Raw genomic sequence first — 6,818 nt, 5'->3', positions numbered from 1 at the left:
TTGAATAGACATTTCTTTCAGATAACCAGTACTACTCATCAGACAAATGGTAATCAAAATTACAGTGATTTATGGTCTTCTAGCTATTAGGATGATGATTATTTTAAAAAAGATGTAAGAATGTGGAAAAGCTGCAATACTTACAGACTGTTTGTGGGAGTGTAAAATGGCATAGCCACTATGGAAAACAGTACATTGATTCCTTAAAAGTTTAAAATACAATGAGAATATAATCTGGTTATCCCATTTTGAATATTTAGCCAAGAGAATCAGGATCCAGAAGAGTGATTTGTATTTCAGTGTTTACCAGAACATTATTCACAGTAGCCAAGACGTGGAAACACCAAGTAGTTCAGGGAAAGATAAATGGATACAGAAAAGATGGAATGTAAGGCCAATTACATGGAAGGAGATGCGACAGAAGGTGACACACTGGGCGAACCTTCAGGTCATTAGTCTTGGTGAAATAAGCCAGTCACAGGACAAAAAAGTTTCCGCTAACACAGTGCGGAAGCAGGATGCTCTTTGGCAGGGCTGTGGGAAGGAGGATGGAGAGCCCTGGCTGCTGCATGCCTCTAAATTTTCCATGATGCAGGTGAGCAAGTCTAATGACCTGGGTGCAGTAGCGTTTCAGGCGGAAGCTTCCCCTTGGGCCTTCTTGCCAGGCTGTTGGTGATCCAAAGAAAATATTGGACATGACACACAGAAAAGGCATTGAAGTGTACATTTCCTGAAGGCAGAAAAGAGCAAAAGTGTTGTGGTGAAGACTCACAGCAGCCTTGAGAATAAGGATAAGAAGTCTTTGTACCCAAAATTCCCAGGTTCCCTCCCTCTAATGTAAACAAAGAAATGGGGCAGGCGCGTTATCAAGGCTTCCCTGGCATCCCGCCATAGGTAAGGGGCCTATCAGAGCTCTCCTCAGGCTTCCTGTACATAGAGCATACATGCAGCATCTGCAACGGTGCCCATTGATTGGCTGTGCCCACAGGCAAAGGAAGGCTTGAAAGATCATCTGATTGGACCTGTGAGCAGCACCAGCTTCAAATGAGGGGCCGAAAACAGCAGGTTTCTAATTGGTCCAAAATGCACCTTCCTGCTTGGTTCTGTGCACAGTGCGGGCACTCTCTTGGGAGTGTGCCCTGCACTATTGCCATTAGCATTATGTCCACAGTAATCTGCACTGTTTTACATTCCACGCTCATAGGATGTCGCTTAAACACAGAAAGCAGCTCTTCGCAGTGGTCATCCTCTTCTGAACTTGGCCCACGCAGGTGAGTCCCTGCTGCACAGCTCCAGGGTGTGAATTCCCTCCCACAGCCCTTCTTGCACATTTGGGCCAATAATTGGTCCCCTGCGTCTGCCCACCTGAGCTCCAAGCCCCTGAGCCCAGGACTGCAGATCTGATTTACTTTTGTCTCCTAGCCTGGCCCTGAGCAGACAGACGCTCCCTAAAATGCTCGTGGAATAAACAAAACTGTACCGCCAGTGTGCAGCTTGGCCAGACCTACCCAGGCTATTTTGTGGTCTCCGCCGAATTCCTCACTGAAGACTACACATTCCATCCCGCCTGAGCTTGCCACAGACCTATTTCCATGCCTGCTGCACTCCAGCAGATGAGCGAGATCACCGTGACGGCAGAAGAGCCACAGGGGGAACCATCCCCCTGGGTCCCCTTTGGTCTCGAGAACTTCCTTGTTATACCTGGCTGTGTCCAGCCTTGATTAGGGACAGCTGCACTGTCATGACCCTGCTGTAGGGCACTGAGGACAGCTCTCTCCAGGTCCCAACCAGCATTGGGCAACTGTTTTTCTGCGTTGTTCTCAGGTCTAATCTGACAGTGGCTGTGGTGTCCTTGTTACTGTTTATGTATCTGACTGCTGCTCCCCTGACCTCTTTAAGGGAGTATCAGGATTATCTGTGAACCCTCATTGTGTTGCTGTTTGCCAGCATTCCTGAGCACTTCCTGGTTGGCTGGTGTTGAGTAAGTGTATCCCCAGCAGTTTATCAAGCACACAGCAGGCCTTGACTATGCCTGCTGACTCTACGCTCCTGGCAGCCCAGCACCTCAGAGTTGGGCTCACACACACGTCCTCTCTCTGCTAGTGACCGGGCCAGGACTGAGCAGACCAGGCTTCTCCGGGGCAGCTGCAGCTCCACCCCTGTTCCCCACTGCCTGGCTTCCTGCTTGTAGCACATCTTGCTCTCTAGCTCAGAAGCAGTGTTAGTTGGTGAAGCGAGTGATTCCTTTTAGGCCTAACTCACATAAACCGATTGCTCTGCAGTCCACAGGTATCTAGATACAGAGCTACATTGCGTAGAACTGTCACAAATGATTTAAACTCATTAATAGTCAGTTTATAAGATTCTTTTTTTTTTTTCTTTTTTCTGGTGGTACGGAGGATCGAACTCACGACCACCTGCTTGCAAGACAGGTGCAGATGCCACTGAGCTAACTCCCCAGCCCCTAGTTTATAAGATTCTTTCCTGATCGTAACTCCCGTACCCAAGAAGTGGGTATGGGAGAAGAACTGTTGAAAGAGGAGCTGAAGTTATGGACAGCTTCATCTTGGACTTGCAGCCACGCAGTCTATTTGACAAACGAGTTTAGTAACATGCAGCAGAGACACCAACTAACTGCCTGTGACCTCCTTCCTCCTTGTTCCACCATCTCCAGGTGACACCCCCACCAGTGGGGTCCAAGACAATTCATCAGCATTACAGCCCTCGGAAAGAAAGGAGACCAGGCATCATTTGCCAAATGTACCCATCTGCTCATGCACCATTGGTCAGAACCTGGTCACATTGAGCTGCAAAGGCTGCTGGGTAGGGAGTCTTTTTGTGAGCAGCTCTATGACTAGCCAGAAATCAGCAGGCTCCACTAGAATAGAAGACAACAGAGATGAGATTGATTTCAGGCAGCCTCTGCCTCATGTGTGATGTCTTGGCTGGAAGGATTTTTAATGAACAGATTTTAAATATTGGTAGGCTTACAAAAAAAATACATAAAATATCCCATTTACATGTTCCTGCTACCCTTTGCTTTCCTGTGGAATCTAAGTTGTTAAAATAAAGCAAACCTCACGGCTGTACTCACACAGCACCTCACTCCTGCTGGGAAACAGTGCTTCCCAGGAGCTGTCTGGGTGTTGGGACAGGAGAGGAGTCTGAACCTTCACTCATCCACACCCTAAGACTCTAAAGCTATAGGTAGAGCATGAGCAACCCAGAGCTTTATTTTCAATGAATCATGAAAGTTCAAAGTGAACAAATATCAGTCCCTTTTGTGCTTCAAACAGTAAGTAAGACTGCCCTCTCCTCCATGTTCTGATTCCTAAACAGCCCTTCCCCCCACATACCCACACTCCCCATTCTAGAGTGGAAAGTTATTCATTTTCCCATCAACAACCATTGGGATTGGGAAAGGAGTTACTTTAGGGGTGTTGAGGAGCTTATGAAGGCTGAGAGGGCCCAGGAACAGACACTGTCATGTTAAAAACCCACCTCTCTCCTTGCCTCCCTCCCTCCCTTCCTGCCTTTCCCTGTGTACAGCCTGGCACATGCAAAAAGCCACAATACACCCGGCCATACCTCCCACATTTTTAATAAATGCTGCAAATCTCCCCCAAGTTTAATTCAAGTCAGAGTGTGTGTTTCCTACCAACCTTGAGGGGGATCCTAGATACATGCAAAGGCAGACCACAGATCTTGCTAAAAGTGTCTACACTGCAGATTTTCTTTCTTCAAAGGCTTGTTACTTGAGTTCTCTAACCTACTGCAGGACACTTCATACCTCTGTGGAACTCAAACCTAAAAGGGTCATTTGATATAACAACAGCCACTAAACACTGAAAAGCCCTTCCCAGAAAATATGTAGATCCACTAAGCACACAGGTCAGCAGCTATGAACACCCAGTCTTTTCACCCCACAGCCTCATGCTTGTCCCTGTTGGCAGCTGCTGCCTTTTAGGAGCAGAATGCCTTGAGCAACCCAGGCTCAGATGATCACAGTGTTGGTTCATTTTCTGTTGCTGTAACAAAATACCAGGGGATGGATACTTTGTAAAGAAATGAAACTTTGCTCAAAGTTTCAGAGGCTGAAGCTCCACAATCAGGCAGCCCCACCTATTTTGACCTGGTTAGGGCCTCATGATGAATGCTATCACAATGGCAGGACCATCTGCAAAGGAGATGCTTGCTGGGTAGGCAAGACAGGAGGCCAGAGAGCAGGGTGGGGCCAGTGTTGCTCTGTCTATAAGAACTCACTACCAAGAAAAGTTGTTCCAGGAGACCAGCTTACTCCTACTAGGGGCAGCATCCAAATGACCTAAACACCTCCCACTAGGCCCCGCCCCTTAGAGGTCCCTCCACCTCTTCACATTGTCACCCTGGAGGCCAAACTTCCAACACATGAACCTTTGGGGGACAGACCACACCCAACCATAGCAATCACCCTGGCTCCAAACGCAGGCCACTCAGCAGGAAGGGGTGGGAGAGTGGGGAACTCGGAAGCAGTGTCTTGTGCAGGCTGCCGCCATAGCTTCCACAACTGGGACACTGTGGCTTTCCCAGGAGCACCTGTGCACACACACATGTGACTGAGCAGTGTCTCACAGGCTGCAGCCTGGATAAAACAGACCTTTGGTGATGTCCAGGGAGACAGTGGCAACCCGGCTTCTGGTGACTCAGACACAAGGGAGTAGTAGATAAGAGCACAAGTGAGCAATGAGTTATGCAAGGTCTTGCTAGTGCTTCTTCAAAGTGGGCTTTTGAGCAAATTAGGCTCGGCCAGCCTCAGTCTCCTCATCTGGAAAACAGGAGTTGTATATCTACCTCACAGGGGAGTACAGCATGCCCACACAGAGACTGACACAGGAAACCCTCAGCAGACACAAACCCTCAGGTGCTGCACTGTGCTCCGCCTGCCAGGCTTTGTCCGTGGCCACCCCACCTCCCTAGGCCTGAGGCGTTTGCTGCATGAATGAGGTGTGCAGAGAAATGAAGCCTGCCTTCCGGCATCGGCCACTGAAAGTAACCTTCAGTAATCTCAGGGAAGACAGCAACACACCAGGCTTTGCCCCTGGAGCTCTGAGGAGAAAGTGACAAGGACACCATCATCCCATTGCCTTCTGGGAGCACAGTGCAGTTCCATGTGTGCCTAACAAAAGCTTTCAAAATGGCCAATTCTTCACTTGCACTTCTAGGAATTTCCAGTTCTGAAATAATCAGAGATGTGTGCAAACACACCCACACAAAATTGTGAAAAACAGCATTGTTAATCAGAGTGAGAAAGCAGTCAGAGAGTAAGTCCATAGAAAAGGTGCCAGCACCACAGCCAGGCCGAAAATCCAGCACTAATGCTCCCTAGCTGTGCGATCCACTAAGCACTTCACATCCCTGTGCCCCTGTAAGGAGGGAGGCTTAGAAAGTCCCCAGTGTGCAAGCAACATGTTAGATCTTCAGTACAGAGAAGCTACAATGGCTGATTTCCTACGATCAGATTTTGTGGGGCAGGAGGTTGATGATGCAAGGTGTTTTCACAGCTGCGTTAACTTCACTTAAACCACACACAGTGGACTCTGCATATCTGAAGATTCTGTATCCATGCAGTCAACCAATTGCAGGTCTGGTATTATTTGAAAAAAAAAAGTTATATCTGTGTGTAGGGAGCCCTTGAAGATGGAAATTGATCACATGTGTGGGGCTAAAGCAAGGCCAGCCCTGAAAGCACTAAGTGCCCAAAACAAGCCTGGCTGGAAAGAGAATAATAACCCTGTTCGGACTGCTGAGGAGATGAGCAGGCATAGAACACACAAGGTGTTCCTGCTGGGTCCACTTGGGTGTAGGTACCTGGCGAGAGACCTGGCTGTCACAGGCTCTGGAACCCTCATTCCAGCAGGCAGCGTAGCCTTGGCGCCCCCTCATCTCCTAGCAAGCCAGTGAACTTCCAGACTCAGCAAGCCCCACTGGCTCAGCACTTGTTGGAGACTTGGCTTCTGGTTCTTCCTGTTTTCTTCCAGAAGCTTCCCATGTGTCTCTATGTGAGGGAGGGCCTTTAACTTCCCCTCAAAGATGTAATCCTTTCTCTTGCAGATGCTCTGGGCAGAGCTCAGTGAAAGATCAATACCTGAGGCCATGCCCACCATTATGGTTTGTGTCTAGGTGTCCCCCCAAAGCCTTATGGAGTCATAGGACTTTTTCAGAGGTGGCTGTTCAATGCTGGGAATACGGGTGCTGGCATTAAAGATGGGTGATGGCTGGGTCACTCCACTGATTAGATTGGCACTGCCCTAATCCTGGTAGACTGGAGACAATATAAGAGACAGGGAAGCCAGTCTCTTATTGCTTTTGCTGTCTTTCATCACCATGTACAGTTGCCCCTCTGTCATGTGCCACCCTGCCTTGGACTCAGTTGATGGATTGAACTCCACAAGCTGTGAGCTAAATAAACCTTTTCTCTCTTTACTCAGAGTGTCAGGTATTTTGTCTCAGTTACAAGAGAGAAGTAACGAAAACACCCCACTCTTCACAGTCTCTTCCTGAAATACACACTTGAACCTGGAGGAGGATGGTGGTTTTGGTACCCACCCAAGGGCTGGGGGCTGCTGGGAAGCCTAGGAACAAAGGCTTTTGTGGACTATGTAGCTAATGTGAGTGCAGAGTGTTTGGTCAGCTTTAATGCAAACCGCAGGCAGGCAGCGGTGAGGTGGTCTCGGTGCTTTTGGCAACATGCCTGCCTGGCTGTTCTAATACTCACCATGAGCTATGCTTTGAATGGGTTTTAGTGCACCCCCAATGGTTCATGTGCGGGAAGCGTAGTC

The 6,818-nt window shown here is 48.6% G+C and overlaps 1 long non-coding RNA gene across 1 annotated transcript; it reads left to right on the top strand.

The window, feature by feature from the left end:
* Positions 1-1,202: 1,202 nt before the first annotated feature.
* On the top strand, positions 1,203-6,462 carry LOC134471515 (uncharacterized). Its single transcript, XR_010040966.1, has 2 exons — positions 1,203-1,271; positions 1,423-6,462. It is a non-coding gene; the product is annotated as an uncharacterized LOC134471515 (long non-coding RNA).
* Positions 6,463-6,818: the final 356 nt, after the last annotated feature.

The sequence above is a fragment of the Cavia porcellus genome, unplaced genomic scaffold (assembly GCF_034190915.1).
Source record: "Cavia porcellus strain 051 isolate PalLab524CR breed Dunkin Hartley unplaced genomic scaffold, mCavPor4.1 scaffold_18, whole genome shotgun sequence".
NCBI lineage: Eukaryota > Metazoa > Chordata > Mammalia > Rodentia > Caviidae > Cavia > Cavia porcellus.
Note: the sequence above shows the minus strand (reverse complement) of the source record. Positions and strands in the feature narration are given on the sequence as shown.